This window comes from Lissotriton vulgaris, chromosome 11 (genome assembly GCF_964263255.1).
Source record: "Lissotriton vulgaris chromosome 11, aLisVul1.2, whole genome shotgun sequence".
NCBI lineage: Eukaryota > Metazoa > Chordata > Amphibia > Caudata > Salamandridae > Lissotriton > Lissotriton vulgaris.
The window spans coordinates 565,217,327-565,235,401 of NC_141699.1; positions in this window are offsets into that span (position 1 = coordinate 565,217,327).

The following is an 18,075-nucleotide window of genomic DNA, read 5'->3' on the forward strand; positions in this document are numbered from 1 at the left end:
TACCACTTTGTTGAAAGTATATAGAAATACACTTGCAGTGGGTGAGTTACCACGGTTTTTCAGTATACAGGAATGCATTGGCACTTGTATTGGTAAAGAGGTAATGTTATCTTATGGGAAAGAAACACATTCTGCATACGGGTACTTAGCAGTGACTTGCAGGGCTGTCCATCTGGATTTACAGTAAGTATGGAACAATGTCCAAAGCAGCACCAACAGGTCACCTCGGTCAGCTCTGGAGCGTCCTGGTTCAGAGGCCGCCAGTTGTCCTTTGAAACTCAGGCTGGGGGGCTCATGTGCAGTGGTGCACTCTGTGGTGGGTTCGCACTGCAGGAGGCACTTGCGGCTTTTGGTTGCCTTCAAAAACAGGCTGCAGGTAGAGACTGGGTACCCGTCCAGCCAGATCCAAGGGTGGAGTTCAGCTGCGAAGAGTCTCAGGATCACACAGGCACCATTGGCCCACTTCTCCTCAGGCTGTGCAGCTTGGATGCAGTGCTGTCTTCAGGCGCCAGGTCGTGGCAGTCCCAAGGCTCTCATGGTTCCTTCTCTCCTACAGATAGAGGCTGCAGGCACAGGGCCAGTCCTGAAGCTCAAGGGGGGGCTCAGCTTTTGAGGGTCTCTGTGCCTCAGGGGCACCATCAGTTCATGGCACCTTGGGCTGTGGGACTTGTTTGTAGTGAGGCTTTGTCCGGCATTGTAGCGCTGGCAGAGGCTCTTGTGTCGGTAGGGTTGATGTCAAGTAAGTTAGTGCTCCTCAGTTCTTGCATCGTGGGCTCTTCTTTGTCCTTCTTTTGTCTTCAGGCTAACAAATACGAGTTCCCAGTGTCAGGGGGCCACCTAAATACTCAATTTAGGGGTGCTAAAGAGAGTAAAGTAGTGTAGCCAATGAGCTACTTACCCCTGTGGTCACTATGCCCCATAGATGACCACTTCCTGTGTGGAGTTGGTCTCACCCTGTCCCAAATTCCTAATTTCACCACAACCAAGATGGTGAACTCCTAATTTTCGTGTTCACTTCAGGTAGCCCACCTTAGGGGTGTGACTAGCCTGGAAGTATAACACACCTCCTTGCATAGCTAATTTCCTGCCTGGCCCGGTGCCAATGGGCCTCAGGACAGGGGGTGGCATCCTCCAGGTCTGGGGGAAACCAGGCTTGCATATCAAAGCCGTGGGCTCTTTGAAGCTCCCTGCTTAGACATGCAAATTTACTAGCCTTCCTGCTAGAGGAGGTGTAAACACCTCCTTTCAGAGCAGGCATTGTTCCTGACCTCTCTGAGTGGGATTCTCACCACCAAGGGGGTCTGAATCTAATCTGTTGAGGCAGACTGAACAGGACCAGTCAGCCTGCACACTAGAGGACTAGTAGGGTTCAGGAGGTAAATCTAAGGTACCCTATCAATAAATCTATCATTAGAATCAGGGTGGGTTTACGAGGTGTTTGATACCAAACAGCATATGTTTCAGTGAAGCCATAAGGCAGCTGGGTAACTCGTTTTGACCAGTACCCAGTGCCTATCTTAAGATAGCTTCCTTATTCATTTGCATTATCTAGTAATAGAATTAGACATCACAGGGCCATATCTCTTCATGCAGATATGTACTCACAGAAAATATAATGCGTATTGCCTTAGGGCTCAAAGTTCTGCTGAGCACTTACTTGTACTAAATGCGTTGGCTTTGGCATGGAACACAGAAGTGTGCCATGTCATGTTTTCACATCATGGTTTGCACACACTACACAGTCTGCAAAGGCCTTCTGTGTGGAATTTGTATGTGGCTCCTTTAGGGTGGCATAATATTTGCTGCAGCCTTAGGGTCCCTCTTTAGTGCCCAGGCCCTAGGTACCAGGGGTACCATTTAGTAGGGACTTCAAGGGTGCTAAAGTCCTGTGACAATTGTAAAACAATCAGACATACAATGTTTTAAAGGAAAGTGCGCTGGCACTGAGGTCTGGTTAGCAGGCCTCAGTGCACTGCCAGAGTTGAAAACCAGCATCTAGTAGCTAAAAAGGGGGCAAAAAGTGGGAGGACAACTGCAACAGAAACTCAGTTTCCTACAAGTTGTACAAGCCCAGTGCTCAAATACATTACCAGCACGTAGGTCATGTTTTCAAACATTCAGTGTTGAAAGCCAAAAGCAAGTATTCACAACAGCTTCCCTTATTGAATGAAATGTGAGAGCTCCTGCTATGAACAATGTTGACTACACAAATGTATTTACTAACTAATTCAATTTTTTGTAGTGCTACATTCAGCCACTTAATCACACTACATTGCTTATAATACAGATGAAAAGAATATAGGTACAATTCACAAAGCTCTTTGTGACAATGACGTATAGTATTCTAAGTGTACGTCCATAGTGTATGTGAAAAGGCTTTCTACAAGGCCACCCTTTAAATTCATTAAATGAGGGCTCCCAACACTGCTTTGTGTCCAGGATGGATGGATTTGAACAAAGGTTTAAAGAGTAATGAAGTAGGAAAGCGGAGGGCACAAGAATTAAGGTTGCAGAAAAAAAGTATACTTTGATGATAGAAATGCAGTGAAAGAACAGACAGTGCAGGTGGGTGACTGAGTGAAAATAAAAAGTGCCTGTAAGCTACATGCGTTGGTTGAAATATACCAAAACTGTTTGGGTGATTACATGTTTCCATAATGCTGGTAAGACAGAAGATGGTAAGCTGTGAAACAAGAGCAGACGGGTGAAGTTTGAAAGAAGTATGAGAACCGAAGAGAAGAGTTTGGAGAAAGAAAAAAGACAGAGAGTGGATGTTGATGTGAGACAAGAAGAAGAATTAAAACATGGTGAACAGTTTTCTTCAGGTGAAAGAATGTTAGAAAAAAGGAGAAGTTGCATTGAACCTAGAAGTCCAAGCTATTCAAAAGAGTATGGGCCCGATTCAAACAATTAACTTAAGGCAACATCCTAAACTTACTACTTTTGGTATTCACAGAATGCACTTACTACTGTTGGTATTCACAGTATGCACTTACTTACTTTTGGTATTCACAGAATGGATTTACGACTACTAACTTTTCGTCAGCACTCAGGCCCAGAGATTCCAGCCAAGAGGCGGGGCTTCCGGCTTGGAGGTGGAGCTTCTGACAGAGAGGCAGAGCTTCCGGCTTAGAGGCGGAGCTTCCGGCCCGGAGGTGGAGATTTCGGCCATGGCTAAATCTCCACCACCAGCCGGAATCCCCATTTCTGGGCCAGAAGCTCTGCCTCCAAGCCAGAAGCTCCGCCTCCGTGCTGGAATCTCCGGGCCGGAATCTCCAGCCCGAGTGCGGACGTAAAGTTAGTAGTCATAAATCCATTGTGTGAATACCAAAAGTAGTAAGTGCATTCTGTAAATACCAAAAGTAGTAAGTTTAGAATTTTGTCTTAAGTTAATTTTGTGAATCGGGCCCTATGTTTGGTAAATTGGGGCCAGTTGTAATTGGTATTGAAGTTGTTCTGGGGATACTGTAGCTATGATAAAGACGGGCACTAAATTGTCTATGAACAAGTAATATTGTAACTGATGTTTGTTGAATGGTTTTAACTATTGTTTCTAAGTTTTTCTAATGGATTATATTATAAGTGCTTGTAACATGTTAAATTTATGTTTTAATCGAATAGGGGAGAAGTGTGGTATCCTGTTCTAGGCACATTGTATAGGCTTTTGGAATGTGGAATTAAGAATGTTTAATCACCTGAGGAGCTGGGCTGCGGTTGCTCTGGCAGTTGGCAGTCTGGCAGTTGCGCCCTAGTTCTCGATGGGTGAAGTGCTTTAATAAACACCTGTTGGTCTTACCAACAGAAAAATACAACTGTTAATTTGATTGCCTAATATGTTACTCATTTGTATAATATATGTAGGGCACTTTTTGACTTCACTTATCACCACAAGTCTTTGATCTGCAGCAAAAGCAATCCTACTTTTGATGAAGTTACTGATTGATTTTAGCATGAAGAGTACCAAGCAAGAGATGCTCCTCATATTCACATGCTATTAGGGATAAAAGATGCACCATAGAACAGTATGTCGCATGTACAATTCTGGAAGTCAATGATGTAAAAGGTCTGAGACAACAAGGGGCATATTTACTAGAAAATGGAGCAGCGTGGCGCTGCAAGCCATCTTGCTGTGCTGATATGCATTATTAGGGAAGTGCAGGGATGCATCGTATATACAGCAATATGATGCATCTCTGTGCTTTCCTCTGCAAACACAGGCACTCTTGTATCATGTTGCAAAGGGACACCTTCCTGCAAAAAAAACAATCATTGAGGCAGAATGCAGCACACTTAAAAAAGGGTAAAGAACGAGAAAAAAACAAAGATATTTCTCCCTGTTGTGCCATTTTAACACCTGCCCTGGGGCGGCATTTGAATCTGACGCATTCCCAGGTTTACAAAACCTTGTCCATCTGAGAATGCATCAGAATCCATGGGCGTTGCATAGGAACACCCACCTCAACACCCATGGAACACCTCTTTCAAGCAGAGTAATGTATGAAAGTAGGCACTATTTACAAGGCAAAGAAAACCCATGCAGGGTGGCTTTGAATTGCCTTGCAAATATGGCTTAGCATTGTGTGCCACCAGAGCATCAAAAAAGTGGTGCTCTGGTGGCACAGGGGCCTTGTAAATGTGCTCCAGAGTTCTGCACTTTCAAACACATAGCTGTGGCAAGTACTATCATCGAAAATACAGATGTACAGGTAACATTTTACACAAGATTTCGTTTTGGATGTCCAAGAACTGTCATTTCCAAAGGAAGAGTGAACAGCTTTTTTATCTGCAGTCAGACATAAATTGACATGAAAATCACTGAAAAACACATACAACCTCAGAGGAACAGAAGCTTCCAAATATATTAAAGACTATAACCCTGTATTTCTGAAAAGATGAAATGCAAATATGGATATAGAATTTGTTGCAGACAACTCCATCACTGTTGCTCGTTATATCAATTCATATATTACCAATCAGAGAAGACAAAGGTGAAGAAGATGTGGAAGGAGATTTTTGCAGAAAAGTCTATAACCAAGAAATTGTACAGCTTCAGCTTAAAAAAGCTTTCATGTAGGGAGATAGGCTCCTACGAATGCTGTGACTGGTTGGGCTCAGCCAGTTTGTACTCAAAGTCAAGGGGAATAGTTTGGGTAAGTCTAGGCCTTGCAAGCACATGAAACAGAGTCTTGAAGTCTTTCCTGGAAAATCAGTAACTAGCAGAGTTTGACCCATAATGTACAAATATTGTGAAAAAAATATGCTGGATACTTACTAACCAAGAAGTAGTCCTCACCTTGAAAATGTGTGTCTTTAGGAGATATTTCAACACTATAGACACAGAAACAATATAACAGAAACATAGATGAAGGGAAATATGCAGTAGTTGGTTGTGATGGTGTTTGATTTGCCATACAACAAGGAAGTTCAATAAAAAACAGAAAACTTAGGGACAGATGTATCAACATACCCTTTTGCGATTTCTAAACAGCGATTTTTAAGGAATCGCTATTTAGAAATCGCAAAATGGGATGTATGTAGGAAATCGCTATTTTTTAGTGATTTCTTAATCTTCCTTATTTGCGAATTCGCAATTAAGGAATAATTTCCCATTCATTCCTATGGGCCAGGAGGCCCATAGGAATGATTGTGAAATAATTCTCAATTTGCGATTCGCAATTTGCGAATCGCAAATTGAGAATAATTTCAAGGGTGCAGGGGTGTCTCAAGGTCACCCTGCTGCAACCCTGAAATTTACATGTTTGTGCATATGGCACACATACATGCCCTATGGGCATATATGTGCGTCACATGCCACCTTCAGAAATGCCAAATTGTGCATTTTTAAATGAATTTGCAAATTACCACCAACTACAAGTTGGTGGTAATTTGCGATTTCTTAACCTTAATTCGCAATTCCAAAATGCTACATACATAGCATTTAAGGAATCGCAAAATTGCGATTCCTTAAATGCTTAAGCAAAATAAGGAATCGCAAATTTTTGCGATTCCTTATTTTGCCAATTTTAGTTACATGCCAAAACATGCAAAAAGACTGTTTGCGAATTCCGGCCTTTGTGAATCGCAAAAGGCTTGATACATCTAGCTCTTAGTTGCCAAGCTCCTGATGCTAGAGAGTTTTTCTATTTGGCACTTCTGCAACTGTTCAATCCTTGGCATTCTGAATTGGACTTACTCAGGTACTTTTACTGCTACAAAGATTCTTTCAATGTTTTGAAAGACAAAATTATGTGTTCAGTCTTTCCCAATTACTTGAAAATGTTAAATGATAAGATTGAACAGGAGAAAACAATTGCTGCTGAGATAGCTAAGTACAATTCACAAATCAGCCGAAGATCAGGACCTCTAAGTCAAGATCTTCTTGAACAACCAATTATTGAAAATGAAACTGCCATAGCCATGAATGAGGCAGAGACTGCAATGCAACAAGCAAGACAACAAGTGTTGATTTGGAGCAGGTAATTGGACAACTGAACAACAAGCAGAAAGAAATATATATGGATGTAAAAGAGAAAATAGAGCATGGATTCCTCCATGAGACAAATTAATGAAAATGCTGATCAATTTAAGCCAATACTATAAGTTGTCAGTGGTCAGGCTGGCACTGGGACAAGTTTTTTAATAGAAGTTCTTACCGCTTACCTACTGAGGACTACAGAGTCAAATTTGTTGTGTGTAGTAACAGCACCAACTGGATTAGCTGCATACAACATTAAAGGAATTACTTTACATCGAATACTTATGCTACCTGTAGAACATGAAAACAAACTGGAGTGTCAAAAGTTATTTGGAGAAGCTTAACATGAAGTCTCAAGAGTACTGAAAAAAAAAGAAAATGTAAATCATTGATGAGTTGAGCATGGTCTCAAACTCAATCATTGATTCATATACTTGAGAATGCAACAGATTTTTAAAACAGAGTATGATTTTTTTTAAAATATATTTTTATTGGTATTTTATATAGTACAAGAATATAAAAAGTTGTGACATATAACAAATAGGGATGTTACACGGGCGTGCCAGTAGGGTTGCATGATTTACACTTGTGATTGAGAGAAAACAAGGACCCCCTGGGTATCAGTAATACACAGACTCCTAGGGCAGGGTAATAACCAATGTGGGTAGAAAATCCTAGGCCATCAGCAAAGTGTGTGACCAATGAGTCTAGGACCAGTGGAGAAAAGAATTATCGAAAAATGGCGTGTATATTAAAAAATATATATTTAATTAACATAGATAAAAATCATATAGAGACTCAAACATATAAGTCAAACTATATGATACAGTAAAATTGTGACATATAAAAAATCTTTAAAGAAATTCAAACACAATAAGTATAAAACATATACATCATATCAGCATATAAATCAAAACAAGTTGCAAGTGATTATACATTCAGAATTCAAAATGACAGGAAATACTGAAGAATTAATTATAAAGACTCAGGATTTTCTACCCACAATGATTTACACTTGTGTCTGCCCATACATTTCTGCTACATTTAACATTGAACATATAGGTGTATGCATGTGGGCGTGGTGTGACGTAAAGACAAAACATAGATGTGTTTGGCAGCTGTTTAGTGTTAGATTACACTACCTACGCTGGGTATGTTCTGAAGTTCTAAAAACCCTCTACAGTTAGCCATACAGGCATGTACTGTTGTTTTATGGAGGTTTGTTTGAGCCGAGGAACTTGTCTAATGTTGACCGCATTCCTCGGTCGGGGTTTCTCCATGGTGTCTGTCTTAGTGCGGTGATGTCTGCCTCTCTTAGGAATGTGACCCAATTTAGCTACCCTTTGAATGTGACTTTGGTGGTGTCTTTCCACTTGGCTAGTACTGTTTTGACTGCCATCGTCAGGAGAAAGTCCTGTAGGGACCTGTCGTGCTATTGAATATTTTTTCTGCGTCTAACATGATGGCTACTGTTGGGTTAAGTGTTTTGGAGGAGTGTTCTATGATCTGGCAGAGGAGTCTCGTGTCGTCATGGGACATGCGAGTTTTTAGATAGCCTACTTGTGAGTTCCCGATAAGCTGTGGTAGCACTTTATTTAATCTTGTGGCTAGGATTTTGGCGTATAGCTTGCAGTCTAGGTTTATGAGTGAAATAGGGCGGTGTTTTTTGGGCCAACGTGCGTCCTTACTTTCCTTGGGTATGACAATTATATTGGCCTGTCACATGGATTCTGTCACTGCCTCCTCTTACCCGCAGTGGTTGAAGACTTTTCTCAAAACCGGAGCTAATTGGTCTTGGAAGGTTTTGTAAAAGGGCATGGTGTATCCGTCTGGTCCTGGGGCTTTACCGTATTTTAGTGCGTTGATGGCTGTAATGATCTCGCTTGATTTTATGTCCTGACCTAAAGCCTTGGCTTCCTCTTTTGTTATCTTGGGTGGGTTAAGGCTGTACAGATAGGCTGAGCAGCCCTCATGGTCTAGGTTGTCATCTTTTTTGTAGAGTTCTTTGTAGAATTCCATGAATGTGTGTATGATTTCATTATTTCTGGTATGTGGCTTGTTGTTTGTGTCCGTGATTGTAGAGATGCATTGCGGTCTTTGTTTGTATTTGAGGTAAGATGCAAGTGTTTTACCCGCTTTGCTAGCCTCACATAGGTTGATTTGTTTGTATTTCCTTATCCAAAGACCAGCCTGTTCGCTCAGAATTCTGTTGAATTCGCATGTTTCCCTCACGAGTTCTACGAGGGCGGCTGCACTCGAGGTATCACTAATGTGTTACCTTTTCAAGTTCTTTGATGTTTTGTTCTAATTGGTGCAGCTGCGCCTTAGTTTCTCTATCTTTCCTGACCTTGATGTCTATTAACGTCCCCCTGATGGTTACCTTAAGGGTGTCCCTTAGGCACTTTGGGTCTGTGTCAGTTGTATCATTTTCTGCGATGTAGTACTTTATGGCTTTCTCTATTTTGTCTTTGTCCTCCTTTTTTGCCATGGTTAAGTTGTTAAATCTCCATCTGCGTGTGATATGCTCGTTGTGTTTGCTCGTGAGATGTAGGCTGATGCACAAGTGATCTGAGATTGCTCTAGCCGCGATGTGTGTGTGTTCTATCTTGTGTGTGTGTGTGAGGCTGAGATGACGATGTAGTCTATTCTACTGTATGAGTTGTGTGGGATAGAGTAAAAGGTGTAATCCCTTGTATCGGGGTGTTGAAGACACCATGGATCCTCTAGGTTAAACTTTATGCATAGGTTTTTCAAAGTATTGAGGGACGCCATGGGTCGGGTTTGTGACCCTGATTGTCTATCTAGCGTGTGGTCCAGGGCTAGGTTGAAGTCGCCTGCCAGCACATTCATGTCGCATGGCTGATGAGCCTCTATTTGTCTTGTTACCCCTTCCCAATAACTGGTGTTGTCTGTGTTAGGAGCGTAGGTGTTGGTTAACAGTATGGTCTTATCTCCTCTTTTCAGCTGGGTGATCAGTAGTCTACCCTGGTCATCACACTGTTCTTTGTCAATAGTTAACTTGGATCTGCTATTTATCAGGGTGATGACGCCCCTCTTTTTTCCGACCGCCGGGGAACAGGCTACCTGACCTATCCACCTTGGTTTGAGCTTGTTTGCGTCTTCTCTGGCCAATTTGGTTTCTTGTAAGAGGATGATGTCCCCTTTGGTCTAAGCTAGGCAGTCTAATATTTTCCTTCTCTTAACCGGGTGGTGGAGGTCTTTGATGTTGAGGGAGACTATCTTCAGGTCAGCCTGCAGAGTTTTGTTGATATTTGGTGTCATGGTTTGCGGGTTAGTTGAGGTGGTTGTTTAGGTGCATGTGATCTAACTGGGCATTTGTTAGTGACTAAGACAGGGCTGTGGACAAAACAACACGAAACGACGATACATACGGGACAAACAATATGTACACCAAGCCCTCCCTCCTCCCCCCTCTCCCTTTTCCCCCCTCCCAACTCTCCCCCTCCCTGTCTCTTAGTCATACAGTAGACCTGCAACAGCAAGGTCCCTCCCGCCCGCTACTTTCCCCAGGATTGTCAGTGTTCATTATGTACTGCTCATAACCTTGGCTGTGCGACTATCGGGGTGGGTCTGTTTTTTAAAGTTGTCTTTCCATTGCTAGTTGTCACTACAATGACCCCCCTTGTATGAAAATTAAAGGATATAGTCATTCATGTGGTCCGTGTCGCTTGTCTGTTCACTTCTTGTGCATTGTAGTGTAGCTTTGGGCTCTGCCATGTCTGTAGCGGGTCTTCCATGAGGTAGATTTTGTTGTGCCACTGATTCTTGGTGCATTCGTGAGGTAGTTTTCTCGTAAAGTCAAGTGGTCTTATCGCGTGTCCATTTGTTCCGTGAGAGTATCTTGGAATCTACATTCTTGTGCTTTGGTTTTGTTCTGCGGAACTAACGAGTTGCATCTTGTACGTCTGATTAGTCTGTGGAATGGTCTGGTGAGGCACTTCTCTTGCTAGTGGGTACTGACGTCTGAGTGGTTGGACCATCTAGGTAGCGAGCTAGATCCATGGGTTCTTCGAAGGTTAGTGTGACTCCTTTGTTTGTTATTCTGAATCTTGTCGGACCTGCAAATGAGAAGGTGATGTTCTCTTTCTTTAACCTCTCTCTTTGGGCTAGAAAGCCCTTTCTGATGTTGACTGCAGTTTTCGAGTAGTCCTGTGTGAGGATGATTTTGTTTCCGTTCCACTGCAGGTTGTGATCCTTCCTTGCCACTCCCAAAATAGCTTCAGTTTGATGTGATCGTAGTGGTTTGCATATTATTGGTCTTGGTCCTGTTCTGTTTGAATGTCTAATGGCCTTGACTCTGTATGCTTTGTCCAGTTCGAATGGGTTCTCGAACCTGAGGTTGGTCAGCTTGGGAATGAGGTTTTGCAGGAGTGACATGCACGAGCCGGCCTTGTCTTCTTCACCCTCTGGTATTCCCAGAATTCCTATATTAGCTTTTCTGGTTCTGTCTTCGAACTTTGCCGCCTGTTTGCGGAGGTCTGTGGTCGCTTTAGCTATGTTTCCGATCGCCTTTCCAGTGAGCTTTGATCTGTCCTCAATATCACTGAGCCTGCTATTCGCTGTGTGAATGTCTGCCCTAACAGCTGCCAGTTCAAGCTGGATCGCGTCCGTCGTTTTTTTGTGTAGTCTTTGCTAGGTCGTGGACTTCCGCAAGTTTTTTAAGGATGCTGTCTAGAGTGCTACTGATATCTGATTTTTGCTTTATTGGTGACTAGCAGCCCGTCCCGACGTTGTCCGGATATGAATTGCTGCCGGCCAGTAGTATATTGTTTTGTAGGATTTCGTTTTGATAGCATTTCTTATCTGTGACAGGCCTGTGAACGCTCCGATTCACAGTGCACTGCTGATGCACTTAAGAGTGCGCGTTCAGTTGTGTGTGAACTCAAGTTTCTCTACTTTATTTTTCCTTGCAATATTATATAGCGCGAACTCGACAACATGGCATGAGCACAATTTACATTACAGAAGAACACATTCATTTGTGGTAGGCACGGTGAGACAAAGCGATTTGCCTGGAATCACAGGATGTTGAGCTGATGTTGAGATTCAAACGTAGCTCCCCAGCTCTAAAGTTCGCAATTCTAGAACTTGTGGCGGGAGGTGTGTCTAAAAGTGTATGTCGGTGCTGGCCATGAATGAGGGAGACCTGTGCATTTTTCAAATGGGTGGTGACAAAATATGAGTATGTTGCTGGAGATGTGGGCCGCCGTGCCACCAAAGTACTTACCGGGGAGGGGCTTTCCGCATACCATCACTCTGCATACTTTCATCACGAAAGTACCATGACTCCGCAATGCCATTATAATGCATGGCATTACATTTCATATGCTTTTACCACGCATACATTTACAATGAAATTCCTTGTAAATGCATGAATGGTAAAAGCATGTTTTTTTAATGTTTGGATATGGTAAGTAGGGGTATATGTTTTGGGGTACTGAGGTATACGTTTTGAGGTGTTTGGGTATTTGAAGGGTTCAGATATAGTTTTGGGTTAAGGGGTACAGGGGTAGTTTTAGAATTTAGGGATAGGTATCGGTTTTGGGGTACAGGGGTATTTTTAGGGTTCAGGGCTAGGTTTGGGTTTTGGGGTATAGGGGTATTTTTAGGGTTATGGGGTAGGTTTGGGTTTTGGGGTACAGGGGTATTTTAAGGGTTCAGGGCTAGGTTTGGGTTTTGGGGTACAGGGGTATTTTTAGGGTTCAGGGCTAGGTTTGGGTTTTGGGATACAGGGGTATTTTAGGGTTCAGGGGTAGGTTTGGGTTTTGGGGTGCAGGGGTATTTTTAGGGTTCACTGGTAGGTTTGGGTTTTGGGGTACAGGGGTATTTTAAGGGTTCAGGGATAGGTTTGGGTTTTGGGGTACAGGGGTATTTTAGGGTTCAGGGGTAGGTTTGGGTTTTGGGGTACAGTGGTATTTTTAGGGTTCAGGGGTAGGTTTGGGTTTTGGGGTACGGGGGTATTTTTGGGGTTCAGGGGTAGGTTTGGGTTTTGAGGTGCAGGGGTATTTATAGGGCTCAGGGCTAGGTTTGGGTTTTGGGGTACAGGGGTATTTTTTAGGGTTTAGGGATAGGTTTGGGTTTTGGGGTACAGGGTATATTTATAGGGTTAAGGTGGTTTAGTGTTTAAGGGTGTTGGGGTATTTTAAGGAGTAAACGTGGGTTATGATTGTGGGGTGCAGGGGTATTTAAAGGGAGCAGGGTGGGATTAGCACACGATATGAGACATGGCATGAAGGGCAGAACGTACCACACGCCCCAGCGTTTGTCACGCCCCAAGCACATGCCCACAGCACAATGCAGACACACCCACAAGGGACTACTTTGCTGGCACGGTTCTTTTACCTTTTAAATGTATATGGTGGGCGTCTGCATAGCCTATGTCCTTCTGCTGCAACTGCCCTTTCCAACGCTGTATTGGGTATTGTGATTGGTGCTGAGGTTCCTGAGATCACCCGCCTCAAAGGTTTGGGCTCTCTCTTTATTATATTAGTATAGATATAGACTCCAAGACTACTTCTGGTTTCGTCTTTTTCGGCATTTGTTTACCATTGTTACCGGCCATTTTGACTATGCCCCGTGTTTTTAGTAGGCTATTGAATCTCTTACCTCGTCGTTGTGGTGGTGGAGAAGCTTTATTCTCTGTGCGCTGCTGCTTTGTGAGTCATTGATCTCTAGTGGGTTTGCTCTTGTATGTTTGTTCGGTAGTTGTTGAGAATGCCACTTGAATTTTCTTAGCTCCGGACTCTCTGATTCGCTGGCCTTGTTGTGTGCCCTGCTTGCTTCATTTGCAGATGCCTCCGTGGTTGGGCTGGTTTGTTAGTCCTGTTCCCGGTGGGCTGATGGTTTTGTGGATCTTCACCCTTCCCCTTTGTATCTTGTTTGTGCTCAAGATAGCGTTGTTCTCAGGCACCACTTTGTTTCTGTTGTCCCCCCTTTTCTTTCTTTGGTGACTTGTGATGGTTTGTCTCGTTCACGTTTCCGCACCCTGGGTGGTGCTTTCTTGACCTTTTCAGTTGTGGTCCCCTGTGGTGTGGGTTGCGCTGGTGTGGGTTGCACTTTATCTCCGTGGTTGGCCTTCTAGTTAGTGGCCAGTTGTTGCTTTCACGCAGTTGGTGGCTGCTTATTGTTTTCCCCCTTGTCCGAAATGGGCTCCTCGCTTGGTGGTCAGCACAAAGATGGTGGTTCCCTTAGTTGTTTTCCGATTCTCCCTTCGCAGATCAGGGCTGGGGACTGTTAATTTTCGTTCCTTCTGACTCCACCTCCCCAGTAGTGAGTTGAAGTTATCCCCATAGAGGACTTTGTTCAATGCCCACTAACCTTACTCCCGCCGTCCGCGGCCGCTGGGGTGTCTCAGAGGGAGGCGTTTGTTGCGTGCCGTTCCTCTTTGGGTGTGTCAGCACAAGATAGCGGCGCCCTTGGTCGGTTTCGGTTTCACCTCCGCTATTTTGGGTTGGACCTGACGTTGACTCTATGGGCGCTGACGCAGTGTCCAATTGTATTGGTTTCTTGTTTTAGCAGGTCGAGCGGTTAGTGAGAGCTGTAAGGCTAGTTAGGGCTGATCAGGCCACTGCATACCGCCTTTACCCCCCAGGATGCGCCCCGGCCGGCTGTCTGGCTTCTCAAGATGGCTGCGCCCTGCAGTTACATTTACGTTTAGTTTTACTTTCTGCGCGCCGGTGGTGATCACGGTTAGGCTCTTGCCGGGGATCACGGGAGTGGGGTATACCGCCTGGGGAGGAGGGGATGTGAGCACTGACCTCTTGTTGGCGATTTTCCGAGGTAGACTACTTGCGCAAGTGCCTTCGTCGTATCGCCGATTTGTTTTTCCTCTTACTCCGTCGCCGCCATAATGAAAGTCGCAATTCCTTGGGAAGTACTGGAAATATACCTATTTGGCTAAACTTCCAATACAAGGAACTACTTACAAATATGTGTCAAGTATCTGACATCGAATACAGAAATATTATGAAGGATATTAGAGGAGTTCTCACAAAAGAGGAGAAATGTTACTCAGAACGTTGACTTACAGAGAAAATATTTTCTTCAAAGAAGACAGCAGCAAAGCTAATATGCAATTTCATTGAAAAATGGAAATCTATAATCTATAATCTGCCTAATGCCTACACTTTAAGAGTGCTCCTGTTTTAATGAACAGTTACTAAAACTGGAGAAAGAAGGCATTTGGGAAATTAAAGCCATTGACCAAATGGAATCCCAGGGGGGCGGCAGAACTGCTAAGTGAAAAACTGCAAGCAACATTGGATTCAATGGGAAAATCTGTTTCCAGATTTGCGGGATTAGAAAAGTGTTTATGTGTTTGCAAAAACTGTAGAATAATTTTGCGGCTTAATTTAAATGTGTGGAAGGAATAGTTAATGGTGCTAGGGGAAAGTGACCGATTTTTTTAACTTTCCAAATAGAAATGAGATTGAATACTTAGCAATAAAATTGGACCAGACTGATGGCATAAAGCAGATTGTTAGATGTATTGTATTTTTTTTTTTTGTAAAATTTTTATTTTGCATACAAAGAAAAAAAATTAACAAGTAACAAAAGGCATCACAGTGGGCGCATTAAAGTTCCCACACAGTGGGAAGGCTGAAAAGGAAGATGAGGCAGGGCAGTAAAGCAAAATGTCTTCAGTGCTGGTAATGTCGGCAGTCCCGCAGCAATCCCCCGCCAAGGGGTAGCTCAAATAGTGCAGCCAGCAACTAGTCCAGAGTTTCTCCAGCGATCAAGTATGCCTCATCTCGGTGAAGTAACTGTCCCAATGCAACTCCCAACCCTCCCCCCAGGAACAAACCCCCCCCCCCACCCCCCACCCCCCGTGACGGCGCCGCTCGCAAATCTCATTCATACACCAAGCACACCCTAGAGTTGAAACAAGTGCAAGTTCCTTAGGGACGCTGGGCAAACAGCCGAAGGCAAGCCAGCAGAAAGAAAGGACACCAAGGGGCCCCACACGTGTTTGAAGTTTTTATATTTGCCAATAAATATATCCGCCATTCTCTCGAGACTCAGAAGTCTCCACAGTCTGGAGTGCCAAAGGGAAACCGCCGGGGCCTCCTTACGTTTCCAGGCCGAGGCCAGCGTGAGCTTGGCCGCGCCGAGACACAGCCATAAGATCTTTTTGTCAGCTCGCGATTGGTGTTCCAGGCCGGGATCTCTCAACCCCAGCAAAACGAATTCGGGGGAGTCGTCGATAGGGTACTGTAAAATGTCTTTAATATGCGATAAGATCTCGGCCCAGAAGGGCTTAATGATCGGGCAATCCCACCAAACGTGGCGGAAATCCCCCAATAGGCCACAACCCCTCCAACACCTGTCCGTGGCCGCCGGGAAAATGCGATGAAGTCGGGCCGGAACCATGTACCATTGCGTTAGGGTTTTATAATGGGCTTCCCTCAAGAGTATGGAGTGGTTAAACTGCGTCATGTCCTTCCAGAGCGCCGACCATTCTCCGTCAGTGATATCCCTCCCCACCATCTCCTCCCACTGCTCCATGTAACGCGGTCTAGGGGAAAGGGCCGAGCGGAGCAGCAGCTGATATAAAAAGGAGATAGCCCCCTTCATGGCCGAGGTCTTCAGGAGAAAGGCCTCGATGTCGGATAAAGGTCTCGTCGCTGCTTCCCGCACCGCGGGTGCAGTGGCCCAGTGTAGCAGTTGTAAATGCCGATACCTTTCCCCCGGCGGCACTTGATAGTCCCGCATGCAGTTCTCGAACGTCAAGGGGTCGGGGCCATGAAACAAGTGAAGTAACGCCCGGCATCCCCCCTCCCTCCAAACGTCAAAGGGGCCCTCGGTGAGTGCCGGGGAAAATTCTGGATTAAAATGCAAGGGGGTGAATGGGGATGGGAAGGTCGTCCACCTCTCGTCACCGGCTAGTGTGTCCCAAACTTTCAGCGTGGTCCCCGTGGGGGTACTAATGTATGCGTTTACCGGGCGGTCGCGCTTCGGCTTCCACGCTAGGTCCCAGATGGACCGGCCTGCCACACTCCGGTCCATGTGCAGCCAGTGCTTGTCAGAGAACTGCTGCGACCACTCCACCATGACTCTAAGTTGGGCCGCCTTGTAGTAGAGGTGGAAGTCCGGAAGGCCTACCCCTCCGTCATTCCGCAGGCGCCGCAGAAGTGTAAATGAAAGCCGCGCCCGACCACCTTGCCAGATAAATTTCAACATCATCGATTTGAGTTGGCTAAAGAAGGTAGAGGGCAGTGGAATAGGCAAGGCCTGGAACAGGTATAGATATTTGGGGAGAAGGACCATTTTGACAGCATGTACCCGTCCCAGCCAGGACAGGAATCTAGGCTTCCATTTCTCCAGCTCCACGCGTGTTCTGGCCATGAGGGGCGGGAAATTGGCCGCAAAGAGACCGCCCACCGTCGAGGTGAGGTGTACCCCGAGATATAGCAGGGAGCCCGAGGCCCAGGCCAACGGCGTCGTCGCCTTCACCCGTGCCACCTCGGCCTGAGATAGAGTCAGGTTCAGGACATGCGATTTGCCATAATTGACCTTGAAGCCGGCCACCGCCTCAAATTCCAGCAATATATCACGAACACACGGAAGGGAGTTAGCGGGGTCGGCCAACGACAAGAGGACATCATCCGCAAACAGGGTGATCTTGTGCTGTTCCCCAGTGAACGGGATGCCCTTCACCCCCTCATGCTCCCGGACTGCCAGTGCCAGAGGTTCAATGCTGAGTGCAAACAGCAAGGGCGAGAGGGGACATCCCTGCCTAGTGCCCCGCGAGTGTTGGAAGAAGGCCGACAAGTGGCCGTTCACCGCCACCCGTGAACGCGGGCTGCAGAAGTTAGCTCTTACCATCGCGATGAAGCGATCGGAAAACCCAAATGCCCGCAACGTGTGGAAGAGAAAGCCCCAGTCCACGCGGTCGAAAGCCTTCTCCGCGTCCAGCCCCACCAAGACCGCCGGGATGCGGAACCTGTCCGCCTTCTCTATCAGGTGGATGACCCTCCGGGTGTTATCATGCGTTTGGCGGCCTTTGATGAAGCCCGATTGGTCCGCATGGATAATCGACGGCAGCAGGTCTTGCAGGCGGCTCGCTAATATAGCCGAGTAGAGCTTGGCGTCGATGTTGAGTAAGGCTATAGGGCGGTATGAGGCACACCGCTCCGGGTCCTTCCCCGGCTTCGGCAGGACCGTGATCACTGCTTCCGCCAGGGTCCCAGAATTCACCCCAGGTCCAGCCATGTCGTTAAAGAGGGCGACCAGGAAGTCACACACCTCCGTCGCATAGGTCTGGTAAAAGACAGCGGTGAACCCGTCGGGTCGGGGGCTTTGTGTAGTTTCAGGTTTGTAATAGCCGCGAGGACCTCCTCCCTTGTGATCGGAGCCTCAAGTAAATCATTCCAGGCCCCTGGCACCTGCGGAAGTGATAAGCGCTGCAAAAAAGCAAGTTGATCAGCCGCGGCCAACTCGTCCCCCGCGTACAACGCAGCGTAGAAGCGGCCAAAGACATCAGCCTTCGCCCCGTCATCGTGCTGGAGCACTCCTGCCACGTCTCTAATCCCACCTACGTATTCCCGCTCCCTCTTGTCCTTCAATTGCCGGGCAAGGTG